General features: G+C 40.1%; 1 protein-coding gene across 1 annotated transcript in view; it reads right to left on the reverse strand.

Moving 5' to 3' along the window:
- Window positions 1-17020, reverse strand: part of DNAJC11 (DnaJ heat shock protein family (Hsp40) member C11) — a 96733-nt gene that overhangs the window by 65749 nt on the left and 13964 nt on the right. The gene's annotated exons all lie outside the window — the stretch shown is intronic.

The following is a 17020-nucleotide window of genomic DNA, read 5'->3' on the forward strand; positions in this document are numbered from 1 at the left end:
CGAAAAACATCTCAGAGACCCTTTACTTTTAAACTTAAGTTATATGAAATAATGTTAGGTACTCTCAAGAGACTTTAATTCAGAAAGAAAAAGCCTAAGATAGGAAATGTCACACATGCAGTTAGTTTTCTGACAAAGAAAATATAATCAATAATCATCCTTAAAAAAAAAAGGCCTATATATTAAAAAGATTCAGTTTGTGTTTTGATTTTCCCCCTCTCGTATTAACTACTGATTTATATGTCTACATTTTGCTAGGAGTGTACATAAACACCATTCCCACCACCAAAAGACTGTGACCCATCCCTCCCACCCACTCCCACCCCCCACTGGCCCAGGAAGCTGCATGTCTACCACTCACCACAGGGTTTTTACTTTGGTGCCCTACTTACAATTTGATCAGGTCCTGCTTTTAGTTTCCCTTTCAGATCTTCTTACTCAACTTCTGTTGATGAGTGGGATCATCCCATACTCATCTTTATCTTTCTGACTTAGTTCACTTAACATAATTCCTTCTAGCTCTGTCCAAGATGGGTCAGAGAAGGTGGGTTCATTGTTCTTGATAGCTGCATAGTATTCCATTGTGTATATATACCACAGCTTTCTCAGCCACTCATCTGTTGTTGGGCACCTGGGTTGCTTCCAGGTTTTAGCTATTATGAATTGTGCTGCTATGAACATAGGAGTACATACCTCTTTTTGGTTGGGTGTTATGGAGTCCTTGGGGTATAACCCAAGGAGAGGAATTACTAGATCATATGGTCCATGTCTAGCCTTCTGAGAGTTTTCCAGACTGCTCTCCACAGAGGCTGTACCAATTTACATTCCCACCAGCAATGTAAAAGGGTTCCTCTGTCCCCACATCCTCTCCAGCATTTATTGCTGCTGTCCTTTTTGATGTATGCCATTCTTACAGGAGTGAGGTGGTATCTTAGTGTTGTCTTAATTTGCATTTCTCTGACAATCAGTGACCTAGAGCAGTTTTTCATATGTTTGTTAGCCTTTTGGATCTCCTCTGTAGTGAATGTTTTATTCATATCCTCTGCCCATTTTTGGATGGGGTCATTTGCTTTTTTGGTGCTAAGTTTGCTGAGCTCTTTATATATTTTGGTGATTAGTTTCTTGTCTGATGTATGGCATGTGAAGATCTTCTCCCATTCTGTTTGTTTAATAGTTTCTTTGGATGTGCAGAAGCTTTTCAATTTGATGTAGTCCCATTGGTTTGTTTCTGCTTTAGTCTTCCTTGCAATTGGGTTTGATTGGATACTGTACAGCAAACCATAACAAAAGGACTTTTCAAAGTTAACCCAATTACCAATTAATGTGATGATAACATTAACTATCAATTGTCTTTCTGAACCCTAAGACAGCAGGAACCTCACATCTCCACTATAGAGCCCCTACTTGCCCCAGTCCTGGAACCCTTGGATAGGGCCCACTTTCCCGTATGCCTCTCCCAATCCATACCAAATAATATTGCATCCGCCGATCACAACCTAACCAACGCAACGATTGCCACCTCAACATGCTTCACCTCAGACTGTGTCCAGAGACTTCACGTATGGAATGACAACCCTTCAGCTTCATTACTCGGGTGAGACCTTTCCTTTTATAGTACACTGTAATTTCATCTCAGGTGGTTCACTTTCTAACAAAGTCCCATAACCTAGATATACACCAGTTTCTGTGAGAGAGAGCTTATGTTCACACATATCCATAAACTACTGCAAAATATATACCTGAAAGCAGAAGTACACTAGAGTTTGCAGTGAGTACCTCCCTAACACTTCCTCTCCACTATTCCAAGCTTTGGGCCCATGATTGCTCAACAATTTGGCCTCGTATGTTCACTTTCTTTTCAATCACCAGGTTCCAGATGCCACCAGTATGCTGGCCAGCCCCCTGGATTGAAGACCCCACCAATGTGTCCTGAAGCTCAGCTTCCCCAGAGACACACCCTACTAGGGAAAGAGAGAGGCAGACTGGGAGTATGGACCAACCAGTGAATGCCCATGTTCAGCAGGGAAGCAATTACAGAAGCCAGACCTTCTACCTTCTGCAACCCTCAATGACCCTGGATCCATGCTCCCAGAGGGATAGAGAATGGGAAAGCTATCAGGGGAGGGGGTGGGTTATGAAGATTGGGTGGTGGGAATTGTGTGGAGATGTACCCCTCCTACCTTATGGTTTTGTTAATTAATCCTTTCTTAAATAAAAAATAAAAAAAGGCAAAATAAAATTGTAAAACCAATACACATAGCTCTAATGTCTTCCTTTTTTTAGGTTGAGACAGAGAGGAAGAAAGAAGGTGAAAGAAACCATAACACTAAAGCTTTCTTAAATATAGTAGGACCGGACTGAAACCTGGGTTATGCATATTGCAAAATATCCAAGCGAGTTATTTTGTCAGTATGAACCTCTAATTCTTAAAAGACTGTACACAAATGTTTCCCTGTCCTATAGTAAGAACAAAGAGCACCTGTCTCAAGAAGCAAAAGGCACCTACCTACCCAACACATGTAACTCTCCAATTCTCATTAAGTAGTCAACTGGAGGCAAATAAATGCATCTTACTAAGAGCAGAGAAGACAGAGTAAAATAGTCTCTGGGTGTTTAATAACCAAAGAGAAGGAAGGATAAGTGATGGCAAAAATTCAGTCTACTTTGCCTGCCTCACAGTCACTGAGTTGTTCTCAGACAGACTTTCTCAAAGGTTCCAGAACACTGTACAATTTTCTTAGCCTTTCAGGTCTGTTTCTGGAAAGCATTAAGTCTGACTTTCTTTTCTTTTCTCTTCTCAGTCTCTTTCTTTCTTTCTTTCTTTTTTTTAATTTACCTCCAGGGTTATTGCTGGGCCTCGGTGCCTGCACTACGAATCCACTGCTCCTGGAAGCTATTTTCCCCTTTTGTTGCCCTTGTTGTTTATAAGTCTGATTTTCTATCAGAGAATACGATAAACAGGCAAATACCCACAAGTGACTAACATATTATTGGGGGCAGGTAACCCCCCCATTTAAATAACAAAAGCACATTTTTAAGTCAGTAGCAATATAGTGGAGGGGCCTGAAAAAAAACAGTCACCTGGGCAAAGAAATGAATGGGATTAGATCCTCACCGAGGATGCCAAGGATGGACAGTGCTCTAGTGCTAGGCCAAGGCATAAGGATCCACAAGGAGAGTGATTACACATAATTAGTCCCGGGATCAAGGTTACAAGGGCAACATTAAAGTATATTTTTCTATAATTTTCACCATTTCTCAGTATCTTCTAATTTCTGGACTAATGGGAAACAACAACAAAACTTTAAACATAATTTTGGCATGAAATTTGAATATCTTATATGAGATTAAGTTGTTTTGATGTTAGAAAACCAGGACATCAGTGAAAATTTACCAGAGGTTTTAAATAAGGAGTTCAGGAGACCCCTAAAGAGAAGACAACACATGACTTGAAAGACATGTAGAAGACAGGTGACACGAGGAAGGCCCAGGCCCAGGCCCCAGCTCCCTGTCCTTCAGGGTGATATCTTTGCTGCCACGCATGCTGGTGTGTTCTGATGAGGAGCAGGTGGTTAGCTTCTTTTCTACTCTCTCCTCCCTTCCTCTCCGCCACCCCCCCCCTTTTTTTTTTTTTTTTTTTTTTACCACAGCACTACTCACTACTCTTGTCTGGCTTGCTTAGCACTACTTAGTACTGGGGACTGAGCTCAGAGCCTCAGTCATGAAGGTCATTTGCATAGCCATTATGCTGTCACCCTGCCTTGAGTGACACCTATACCATTCTCCCTGGTTTTGCAGGATTAGACCTGAGTCACTCAGCTGTCTTTCAGAGCAGATCCAGGGCCTGTCCACTGGTTTCGACAGTTACATTTACATGTACTGGTGTACATCAGGAGTTCCTCAAAGATTTCTGCTAACCACTTCTTACAGGCTCCTTCTCCCACCTTCTCTTTGGTTAGTTAGTTTATTTACTTAGTTTATTGCCACCAGGGTTATCACTGGGGTTCAGTGCCTGTACGACATATCTATTGCTATTGGTGGGCATCCCTTCCCTCTTTATTTGATAGGAGGGGAAAGGAATATAAAAAGGGAGAAAGAAACCCATCTGCAGTGTTTGACTCACTGCTTGTAAAGCTTCCCCCTGCAGGTGAGGGTGGGGACTCATACCTGGTCCTTGGGCATGGTAATATGAATGCTTAACCAGGTGCACTACCACCTGGCCCCTCCCTTTGGTTTTGCAATCTTTGGGAATTAAGTACACCATTCAATAATTTTTAGCTGGCTGCCTTCCTTTTTCCAGCTGGTCATCTATCTGATTTACTTTGTGGAAACAGAACAACGTTCAAAGCTGGTGGTTAAGAATGCAGCCTCTGTAATCAGATGACCTAGGTTTGGGTACTGATTTGTCACTTTAAAGCTTTGTGGCTTTGAGCAAATGAATTTTCTTTCTTTCTTTCTTTCTTTCTTTCTTTCTTTCTTTCTTTCTTTCTTCTTCTTCTCCTCCTTCTTCTTCTTTAAAATATTTATTTATTTTCCCTTTTGTTGCCCTTTGAGCAAATGAATTTTCTAACCCTCAGCTCTTTTATTTTGAAAAGGAAGATAACAAATATAAGGGATGGTGGATGGTATAAGAATGAAATGAGATAGTTCCTACTAAGTGGCCCATACAGTGTCTAACACTTACAAAGTACAGTTCTTTAAAAAAAAATTTGTTTTCTTATTTTGGAACTTTGAACAACAGTGCCCTTTCCTAGTTATTGTGAAGTATGGATGAGATAATATATGTACATGTATTTAACAATACCTTGAACACAGCTGGAACACAATCATTTCTGTCATCGTTATGATCACAAGTCAATTCTGATGTTCTAAGATATCAAAGATTGAAGATATTTTAATGCCATTCTTGTAGTTTTAGAGTGTTTTGATATATGTCCTATTTGTGGTGGTCTGGTTGTTTATAGGAGACCTTTCAGAACTTCTTTCAGGGCAGGCTTGGTGATGGTTGCTTCCTTCAACTGTTGCTTGTCTGAGAAGGTTTTGATGCTTCCATCTAGTCTGAATGACAATCTAGCAGGATATAGTATTCTTGGCTGAAAGCCTTTCTCATTGAGCACTCGATAGATATCTTGCCATTCTCTTCTGGCCTGTAGTGTTTGTATGGAGAAGTCTGCTGCTAATCTTATGGGTTTTCCTTTGTAGGTGACTCTTGGTTTTTCTCTTGCAGCCTTGAGGATCCTTTCTTTATCCTTATTCCTTTCCAATCTAAGTATGACATGTCTTGGTGTCTTTAGGTCTGGGTTAATTCTGTTTGGGACCCTCTGGGTTTCTTGAATCTTTATGTCTTTGGTGTTGTCTAGACTAGAGAAATTTTCAGCTATTATGGCCTGGAGAATGCTTTCTTCCTCCCCTTCTTTCTTCCTCTGGTAAGCCAATAATGCGTATATTGTTTCTTTTGAAGTCATCCCATAGGACTCTGTTGTTGTTTTCAGCATCTCTTAATCTCTTTTTGAGATCTCTTACTTCTTTTTTAGTTGTCTCTAATTCATCCTCAATCTTGCTAATTCTGTCTTCAGCCTCATTGATTCTATTCTCTCTGCCCTCTACTGCTTTCTGGAGTTCATCTATTTTGTTGCCCTGCTCTGATACTGTTTTAGCTTGTTCAGCTAGTTGCCTTCTTAGCTCAGCGATTTCAGCTTTCAGCTCTCTAATAACCATGAGATAATTAGAATTTTCTTCCATATTCTCATTTGTTGTTCCTGCATTTCTGATTACAATTTTTTCAAATTCTTTACTCACTCCTGTTATTATTTCCTTAGCCAATGTTTGGATGTTGAACTCGTTGTTTTGTGCTTCACCCTCTGGAGGACTTTTAGCTGGACTCTTGTCCTGGTTCGAGTCTCCAATATTTTTTCTTGTTGTTTTAACCATTTTATATAAGTTAACAGTTTTTTCAATCCCTGAGTTGGAGTTCAGTGGTGTAAAAGCCTTTTTTTTCCCCCTGTAGGCTATGGGAGCCTGAGGGCTTTTAAACTATCAATAGGCTTCTTGGCTTAATCACTGACTCCTGACCAAGAGATAAAGCAGGGTGTGGCAGAGATAATCCAGTGGTTATGCAAAGAGACTTTCACAGCCCCTCAGCTATGCCACCGAGGTATAGGTCTTCTCCTGAGTTTCCCGGTTAGATCTCTGTACCCTGGTGTCCCTCCCTGTTGCTGCTCCAGATTCTGAGGGTAGTAGCAATGGAGACTCAGAGTTGTACTTGGTGAGTCTCTGGGGAGTCCTTTCCTCCCTTCAGCTGTCCCCTTGTTGGTGGAGCAGACTGGAGGTGGTGTCTCCACTGACAAACTGTCGAACTGTTAGCAGTCACTTAATCTCTCCTTAGGCCCCTCTCTCCTCTCTGTCACCAGCCACGCGTGTTTGTACTCACGGGTGATTTACTGGGTTTCTGTGGTCATTGTAGTCCTGTCTTGTTTCGGTCCGGGTGGTCTCCTTTGGTATTCCTAGTTGATCCGGGAGAGGAGAGGAGAGGAGAGGAGAGAAAGCGATCTGCTGCTCGTAGCTCCACCTCCGGAAGTCCTTCTATTAGAGCTCCCACTTGCCCCATAAGGAATCGTGTTTGAGTCCAATTCTGATGTTCTTTGGTAGCAGGCCTACTGCAATGGAGGGCAATCCAGAGAGAAGACACAGTCCTGGTATAAGCAAGGACTTCAAGCATCACATAGAAGTTTCTAAGAGGCTGGAGGTATGGATCGACTTGTCAACACCCTCCTGCTCCCCATAGAGATCTTTGGTCCATACTCCCAGAGGGATAAAGAAAAGGGAAACTTCCATTGAAGGGGAGGGGGATTGGAACTCTGGTGGTGTGAACTGTACCCCTCTTATCCCACAATCTTGTCAATCATTATTAAATCACAGATAAAAAAGGAAATGCAAATCAAAACTAAAAAAAGAAGTTTCTGCCTGTGAAAGTCATTAAGCTGCTTGCTTATGACACATGCACTTTTCTATATGCACTTTCTATTTCAAGACCTACATAAGACTCCAAAGAAGAGACGGCTCTTAAGTGCCACCACTGAAGTTCCCTTTTTCTTTTTCTAGCACAAGCTTTCCCTGCCAATGTCAGTTACACAATGCCTCTCCTGCCACACTGACCAATATGTTACCTGTACCAAACCCCACTGTTTAAAGTAAAAAGACAGCTGTTAACTAGTAGTAAAGAGAACATGTCTCCTCTGAGTAGGTTTACATCTATGATGAGAAAGAGACATATTCTTTCCTAAATAGCCATTACAAATCTTATTCTCTTATTTATTTATTTATTCCCTTTTGTTGTCCTTGTTGTTTTATTGTTATAGTTATTATTGTTATTGTCGTTGTTGGATAGGACAGAGAGAAATGGAGAGAGGAGGGGAAGACAGAGAGGGGGAGAGAAAGATAGACACCTGCAGACCTGCTTTACCGCCTGTGAAGAGACTTCCACGCAGGTGGGGAGCCAGGGGCTCGAACTGGCATCCTTGAGTGTTGCACCACCTGCACTCAACCCGCTGCGCTACTGCCCAGCTCCCACAAATCTAATTTTTTTCTGTAATTTTTAACTGTTTTTTTCTAGTATCTCATAAAGAACATAAGTACAGAATAAGATAGATTTGAATGACTACAGGTTAGATTTCTATCTCCTGGCTACTAAAAATTAATTTATATGACAAGGGAGTAGACTATCTAGTCTGTTTCAACTCTTTAGTCATATTAACAGGCAGCTTAATGTGCTACTGACTAAAAAACCAAGAAGTGAGAAGTTTCATTTTAAATAAATATCATAATCAAAAAGTTAAACTGTGTCTTTCATCATAATGAAGAGCTGAGGTCAATGGTTTAACATTTCATACATGATAAACTTGGTATCATAAAATACTGGCATTTAAAATCATAATGAAGTTAAATACTTATTTCTGAAATTTTATCAATAAAATCAAGCGCTGTATCTGAAAAGCTTCATCATCTCAATCATTATCCAGTTATATTTTCAATAGAAAGTAGATTTATTATAAATTCAACCTTTACATTTCACAAATTCATAGCAGAAGGTCCTTTATGACCTAACTATAGGGCTTCGTGGCCTGTTAAAATTGTTGTATTAGAGGATATACAATACAAAAATGAGCTTCCTATAATACCTCCCAAGTAAGAAATATAAGACATACAATGGAAAATAAAAATTAAAACTGCACTTGTAGATGTCATTTACATAGAAAATTATAAACTAAAAAAACCTACTAGAACTCAGGATTTTTAACAAGGTCACAATATAGTCAACATGCAAATTTCAAATTTATTTCTTTTTATTATTTTTTATTTTTTTTAATATTTATTTTATTTATTTATTCCCTTTTGTTGCCCTTGTTGTTTTATTGTTGTAGTTATTATTGTTGTTGTCGTTGTTGGATAGGACAGAGAGAAATGGAGAGAGGAGGGGAAGACAGAGAGGAGGAGAGAAAGATAGACACCTGCAGACCTGCTTCACCGCATGTGAAGGGACTCCCCTGCAGGTGGGGAGCCGGGGTTCGAACCGGGATCTTTATCAAATTTATTTCTATATACTAAAAAGTTTATAAATTTATTTATTTTTAAAAATTTATTTATTGGATAGAGACAGCCAGAAATCGAGAGGGAAGCGGTTGAGAGAGAGGGAGACAGATACCTGTGACACTGCTTCACCACTCATGAAGCTTTCCCCTTGCAGATGGGGACCGGGGGCTCGAACCCAGGTCCTTGAGCATTGTATCATGTACGCTCAACCACGTGCTCCACCACCCAGCCAATTTTTTAAAAAAATGTGGAGCTAGGGGCTTGTGAATACCACTGCCCTGGTCAATTTTTCCACAATTTTGAGACAGAGAAACACACAGACACAGCACTGCTCCACTCTTCATAGAAAACTCCCTCTTCCCTCACATATGGTATGCCCTCTACTAGGTACTAGGTAAGCTATCCCACTGAATCCAACAGTACAATATTTGTTATCTCTAAGCACTTTCTTTCTGATTTCTTTTTAAAGTATCTCCTGCTCTTATCTCATGTAACATGTTACCTCTCTGAGGAAACTTTAGTTTCTGAAGTCCCTGCACTTTGTTTCCTTCCAGTTTTTCCATGTTGTCAGCAGGATCCCAGAATTTCATATTGCAGCCTTTCCCTTAAACACTTAATGTTTTTTGGCAATTGATTTATACTTACTAGTATGATACTAAGAAGCTATTTGGAGGCTCTGGGTGAGTGAACAGGCCTTGCCATTTGATGAGCCTCTCTGTGAAATGCATGGAGGAAGGAGACTTGAAGTCTAATTTTTTTTCTCCCTCTATGATATGTTAGTTTCACAAGGAAGAGCCCTGAGAACAAAGTCTCAAAGTCTCAGCATGCAGGTATAACTTCACATGTCTCTGGGCTCATTCGATGCCACACTTGTCTTCTAATGTCTATGCTTAGGCTCTAAAGATTTTCATGGGGCTGGGGAGACAGCTTAACAGTTATACAAAAATTTCATGCCTGAGGCTCTGAAAGGTTAAATCCTCATCACCATAGCCAGCGTTGAGCAGTGCTTTGGTCTCTCTTTTTTCTTTCTAAAAAAGAAAAAAAGGGGGGCATCAGGCAAATAGCACATTGGGTTAAGCGCATGTGGCGTAAAACGCAAGGACCAGCCGAAGGATCCTGGTTTGAGCCCCTGGCTCCCCACGCTTCACAGGCAGTGAAGCAGGTCTGCAGGTGTCTATCTTTCTCTCCCCCTGTCTTCCCCTCCTCTCTCCTATTTCTCTCTGTCCTAACAATGACAAAATCAGTAACAACAATAACTACAACAACAATAAAAAACAAGGGCAACAAAATGGAAAATAAATATAAAAAAATAAGAAAAAGGGGGCTGGCGAGATAGTATAATGGTTATGTAAAGAGACTCTCAGTTCTAAGGCTCCAAAGTTCCAGGTTCAACCTCCTACACCACCATAAGCCAGAACTGAGCAGTGTTCTGGGGGGTGAGGGGGGGAAATATACATATGATTTTTCTGGTTCAATTTCTCCAGAGTAAATTTGTTTCCTACCTGAATAGACTAACACTCTCTCTCTCCCTCTTTCATTAATACTGAATTTTATCATTAAAATGTGTAAAAGGCAGTAGCCTTGATGTTCCCTTTTTATGCAGAAGTTTTTAAGTTCCTTTTAGTATAAGTTGCTTTTAGTGTGAGATGGAAAATTCCTTGCCCTTTCCCCCTTGAAGAACAGGACCTAATCAGTAAGCCACCGGCTGTTTACCAAGAATCAGTAAGCCACCGGTTGTTTACTAAGACCCTGCAAACAGGCAGAGCTTATCAGGGCCTTTGCACTAGGAAATTATTTTCTAGGAAGGGGCAGCTGATGGCAGGGGGATGTGGTGACCCTACCTGGTTGAATTTTATTGGCTGTGTGGTCTTGCAATGTTTGAATTTAGCCCACGCTTTGCTTTGAATGGATCATGATTCTTGCTTAGTTTGAAATGATTGGATACCGCGTTTTTTATGGTATGTGATTGGATGTAGGCTGATAAGGTGATGTGTTCCCCCTCCCTGAGTGTAGTCTGAATTCCTATAAATTGTGTGGTTTGAGCCTTGTTCAGGGTTGAGCTTGGTAGACTAACATCAGTCACCACTCGGCCCAGATTGCAATTCGTGAATAAACATCTTTGCCTCTTTACAGTGGATGGTGGTTTGATTTCCACTCGCTAACAAAATGGAAAGAAAACAATTTGTCAATCTCGCTTTATCCATTGCACCAACCTCCTAGACCACCTCTGAATTAAAAAAAAAAAAATCAAAGTATTTTATTTATTTAATTTGATAAGACTGAGAGAAATTGAGAGAGGAACAGGAGATAGAGAGGGACAGAGAGATACCTGAAGTATTATTGTAAAGCTTGTAAAGCTCTTTCCTTGTGCATGGTAATGTGTGTGCTCAAACGGGTGTACCATTGGCCAGCCCCATGACTTTTGTTTTTAACATTAGAAACATGGAATAGTTAGCAAATGAACACACTGAGAACTCTTTTTTGAGTCTTGCGTGAGTTTTAAGGATTTATTTTTTCCTTTAAATATAGAAGTTTCTCATTTTCATAAAATCAAACCTAATGGTTCTTTTCTGATTTTTGTGGTGGTTAAGTATCATTAAGAAAAGTCTTAGTTGAGTGTCATATTTGTTTCCCTTAAAGAATTAAGCAATTGGGTGGTCCAGGAGGTGGTGCAGTGAATGGAGTATAGGACTGTCAAGCATGATGCCCTGAGTTCAATCCCCAGCAGCACATGAATAAATAACATAAACAACATCTTAAAAATAATAATTAAACAATTTAAGAGGTCACCACATTTTTAGTTAAAGTCTAGTGACCGAAACTAATGTATAAATTGTCACTCTACCTTTCTTTTATTTTTTAAATTTTAAAATATTTTTTTTCTTTTTCTTTTTTTTAAAATATTTTTTAAATTTATTATTGGATAGAGACAGAGAGAAACTGAGAGGAAGGAGACAGAGGGAAAAAGACAGAGAGACACCTGCAGCCCTGCTTTACCACCCTGTAGGTGGGGGGGGGGTCAGGAGCTTGAACCTGTGTCCTTGTGCACTGTAATGTGAGCGCTTAACCAGGTGTGCCACCACCTGGCCCCTGGTGTAAGCACTTTTAACTATCACAGTGATGATAAGTAAAGAGCTTGCAAACAATAACTTAGTAATACTTCACACATCTACTTTAGCAATGATAGTTTTCACATTCTTATTTGGTTTATTTGGTAGAGAAAGACAGAAGTTGAGAGGAAAGGGAGAGATAGAGAGAGGGAGAGAGACAGAGACACCAGCAGCACTGCCTCACCACTTGTTAAGCTTTCTCGATGCAACTGAGAACCTGGGGGTTGAACCTATCCTGCCCACTGTAACATGTGCCCTCTACCAGAGGCACCACTGCCTCTCCCCTCCCCCATTCTTTGTTGCTGAAACATATAAATTCCAAGTTCAAACTTCTAGGTTCTATCTATATTACCGTATTTTAGCAAGTCTCCACAAACTATGTTCTATTAGAATTTGGGAAGTCTGCCTAATTGCCACAACTGAAGATTCATTACGATCCATATGTTCTGTGAGTGTCTGATTGAAATAAACTGCATCAGCTAATAAAAACCTGTGGTTGTTTTTATGATACTGAGTGCTCATATAGATTAAAGGGGGAAAAAAAGCAGATTTTGAAGCTAATTAACACCAAGGCAGTAAGAGTGCTTTGTGCTGAGTAAGAAAGAGCTGTTTCATGAAGAGAGGTGTTATGGATTATTCTTTGTCACTGAGTAGATACTGATTCTACTAAGAGACTAAGCACTAAAATCCAACCACTGAGCTAGAGCTGGAAAATTTGCCTACTTTATCTGGCATAGGTTCTCACTACAGACGGAAGCATCATACAAGTAACCACTATCACAGGCAGTCAGTCCCTACTGTCCTGGGATGTCACTGTGTAGAGCAAGAGCTCAACAGTCTTCTGCTCCCCATATTGTGGGTTCATCTGCAAATAGTGATTCATAGTTGCTCTGCTCCACCCATCTTTGTAAGGAATATCTCAAGTACAACAGTACTTCAAGTGAGACTGACCTATGTCTCTAAAAAAATTCAGTTATTTAACTGTCAAAAGAAAAAAAAAAAAACCCGAAAAACAAAAACAAATCTACCTGAAAACTTACTTTTTAAAAAAAATTTACAAATAGCATTATGGTGCATGTGTAAAAAATGATAAACAAATAACCTTTTCTCAGTGCAATAAAGAAACACAAGAGTGAAAGACAATCAATACTTGCCAGAGGAAAAAGGATAGCCGGCAGGGAACATTGTTCTTTCTCCTTCCAGCAGGTATTCAGTCTCAAACGGCTCTCCATGGTCTTAGCCTATTCTGAGGCCAAGCATAAAGGCACGTGTCTGAATGTGCTCTCTTCCTCTTGTAACGACTTTAAATATTTTTCAAAAATAAAAGTTTGCATTTACCAATCATAGTTAATAATTTCCTTTCAATAAATTTCTCTAAAATAATTTGTTACCAAAGCTGCACGTTGCTCACGAATATAGGTATTCCACAAAGGAAAAGTGCACCTAGACATGCAGAGTATGATGCTAGAGAGTATTCACCACTTTTAGTGAGGGTCAACCCTGCTCTAAGTACTGCAGGAGCACAAAAGAAATATAGTATAGTCTCTGCTCTCAAGTATAGTCTCTGCTCTCCATGGAGGTGCTGTGATCTAAATGAGAACACATATAATATATATATATATATATATATATATATATATATATATATATATATATATATATTTACCAGAGCACTGCTTAGCTCTGGCTTATGGTGGTATGGGGGATTGAACCTAGGACCTTGGAGCCTCAGGCATGAGGGTCTCTTTGCATACCCACTGTGCTATGTATCCCCACCCCCAGAAGATATATTTTTAATAATAGTAACCAAACTGGATTTTGTGAAAATTCTGCTGGTTTTCAGAGGAAAGGGGATTACAGGAATTTTGGTGGTGGGGGGCACTGAGCTGTGCACAGAAATATGCAGACATGCAATCTTGTAAGTCTGTAAACCAATGCTAAATCACTGATAAAATACTTTTAAAGGTGATTTTAAAAAAAATGTGTTTTGTGTGACACTGGAGAATGAACCCAGGGCTTCATTTTGTGTGTGATACTCCTGAGAGTGCCCTCTGCAGACTCACTTTTTTTTAAAAAAAATTATTTTTTATTGCCACCAGGGTTCTTACAGTGGTTCAGTGTCTACAGGACGAATCCACTGCTCCTGGTAGCCATCCTTCAACCCCCTTTTCTTCCTTTTGGATAGAAACAGAGATATTACGACGGAAGGAGGAGACAGAGAGGGAGGGAGACAGAGCACTGCTCCACTGTTCATGAAGCTTCCCCCATAGGTAGTGAGCTGTGGCTTGAACCCAGGTCTTTATGCATGGTAATATACACACTGTACTGGGTGTGCCACCACCTCACTGACTCACTTTTTGGATTCTTTATTATTATTATTATTTTTGAGAGGGGGGAGAGAGAGAGCAGGATGAGGAAAAGATACCACTGGCATTGATTCATCACCCATGGTCCTCCTCTAGTGCTTTGCATAATGCTCCCAGGTAATGATGCTCAAACCCAGGGCCTTATGTACAGAGCAATGTGTGTGGTCTGTTGGGTGAGCTATCTTCTAACCCCTCAATTTACTTCAGTGTCCAAAATAGGCTGGGGCATGTCAGTGGAAAAGAAGGAAGCAAGCTAATGTTGGGGACAGAGAGAACACTGATCAAACAAACTAGCAAGACTAAAAGAGTATATGCAGACAGATAGAAGGCAGAAATTAGTCTGGATATCCATCTACCAGCTTGTTCACTCATTCAGTAGATAGGTGTTGGGTATCTCTGACTATCCTGCAGTCACACTGTGCTAAGGTCATCAGGCTAAAGTAGACAGCCAGGTCCCTGACCAACGGAGTTTGCACTGGAAGACAGCAAAACATCACTACTAAGTAGATGGCAAATATATGAAACATCTACTTTACAAACATCCATAAAAACACAACTAAAATAAAAGCAGTAAGTCAACTAGGTGTCTATGTAGGGGAATAATATCATCAATATTGTTAATTAATATTAATTTGTTCTTTGTTTTCAGATAGTCCAGCTCTTGCTACTGGTGGTGCTAGAGATTAAACCTGGGATTCTGGAATGCAAGGCCTCTGCACAACTGCTGCACTGTCTTCCTGGCCTTTAATATTAACTCGATACAGTTTGACTGGAATGGGCAAAAAGCAAAACCAGAGACCCAAAGAAAAATACAGTAGAAATGCAGTGGAGCGATTATTAAGGTTGAGCTGTGGCCAAGAAGTTAAAAGAGGGAGAGTCAGCTGGACCTGTGGGACAACTGAAAGCGACGTAGTAATCCACAGAGAAGAACAAAGAACAGTACAGGCTTATGGGCTTCATTCATGGGTTGAGGGGAAATGGGAGGGAGCCAGGCTAGGGGGAAGGTAAATCTGAACAGGGAGAGAGAGCAAGAGTGAGTGTGCACTAGGGATGAAGCGGGTTGGTGAGGACTGATCTGGGCAAATTCCAAGATCAGAGAAGGAAGCATGCAGCAAGGTGAAGGGCATGGTGAAACTACGGAGGATCTGTACAGATTCACAAGAAACTCATTCATGTTTATTCCCAGGTAACTTAATACACACAAATCTCATGAAGCTGGTAAAAGACCCACTTTACAGATAACAACAGTGAGGATAAAAGAAAACAATTCTCAAAAATGGAGAAGTTGAATGTATTATGAAGCCCTGGCCCAAAAGTTAGCTCAAAATGAGCAACATTTATACCTTGACTCAAATCAAACTTCAATTCACGAATAATGAATGAACAAGTATTTACAACACAGCCATCAGACTTTTCCAGATAAGGAGTATTCCTTATGAAAACTTTTATGCTCTCAGTATTTATAAAATATGCTGGCATTTAATGCCATATCTATGTGCCCATTACTATGCTAAGCACACCCACACATTCTCATTTAATTCTTCCAAGAGCCCCATGACAGAAAGCAAAGATTCTGCCAATGACAAGACAGCACTGGAGGTCTGGAGAGTATATAGATAGAGCCCAGACAGGCTGTTTGAGGGAGACAGGGGAGCTGTTTAGATACCCCATGATAGATCTGTGGCAGCTCATGTGCCAGTGATGTCTGGTTCTCTTTCAACAGTTAAAAAAAAGCTATACATGAAGTCAGCCAAACAATCCCAAGTTTCTATAACTAGAAATAGCCTATGATCATGGTGAATTAGGTTTTTGGAGAACCCTGGTTAACACTATCTGCCCAACATACATATTTTAAGCAGAATCACTGTTGTGAATATCAAACCTTGAACATAATGCTGTGGGAAGCTCAAGGAAGGGCCTTCTCAAACCCACTTTTATTAAAATTCAGCACCAAGGAATGTTCTCTGGACCACACACATAAATCAATACTACTGAGCTGCCTTTGGGGCTCACTTCTCTATTTAGAGACAGAAAGAGGAGACACTATATAGCATTGCTCCTCCACGCATGGTATTCCTGGGTCATAACAGGCCTTGAAGCCAGGCCCTTGTGCATGAGTTATAAACATTGCTGAATGATATATGTAACAATGAAACTCTCAAAGGTAATGCTCCATTAAACTGCTAAGAAAGTCAGTTACTCAGGAGTAAATTAGGTTTAAATTTTGTCAATTAAAATGTCTATAAAAGGTACATAAATCATGAAAATTTTACTGATTCACCATTAAAAGAATTTGTTCTCCAAACAAACTGGAAAAACTTCATCACATAAGTTTTAGACATCTAATGTTGCACCTGGCAAGTCTAAAGCAGAGATGCCAACCTGATTTCTTTCACTACTGTCTACCCAGTTAATGAATGCTGCATTACTCCCTCCTTTCAATGGGTGGCAGGTAAACCATGGGTTTCACTCTCTAAATAGGAAAGAACACTAGAGGAAAAGAATTACAGATCATGAGGCTTGTGAACAGCTGAATAGGGTGGTCCTATTTAGCTGCCTGCTTCACTCTCTGGACTATAACGAAAGGGAGAGAAATTCTTTTTTTTTTTATTTGTCTCTTCAAGTTTCATCATCAATTATTTTTTATGTACTGTATGATTCTACTTAGTTTTATTAGTGATTTAACATTGATTTACAAAATTATAAGATAACAGGGGTATAATTTCACATTATTCCCATCACCAGAGTTTTATATCCTCATTCCCTTCATTGGAATTGCATTAATTCTCCCAAGAACAGATATGAGTTGACTGTACATATTTTTTTCTTTTTATTTGGGAGATGGAGGAGACAAGATAATAGATACCGGGAGTCGGGCTGTAGCGCAGCGGGTTAAGTGCAGGTGGCACAAAGCACAAGGACCGGCATAAGGATCCCGGTTTGAACCCCGGCTCC

This window comes from Erinaceus europaeus, chromosome 11, assembly GCF_950295315.1.
Source record: "Erinaceus europaeus chromosome 11, mEriEur2.1, whole genome shotgun sequence".
NCBI lineage: Eukaryota > Metazoa > Chordata > Mammalia > Eulipotyphla > Erinaceidae > Erinaceus > Erinaceus europaeus.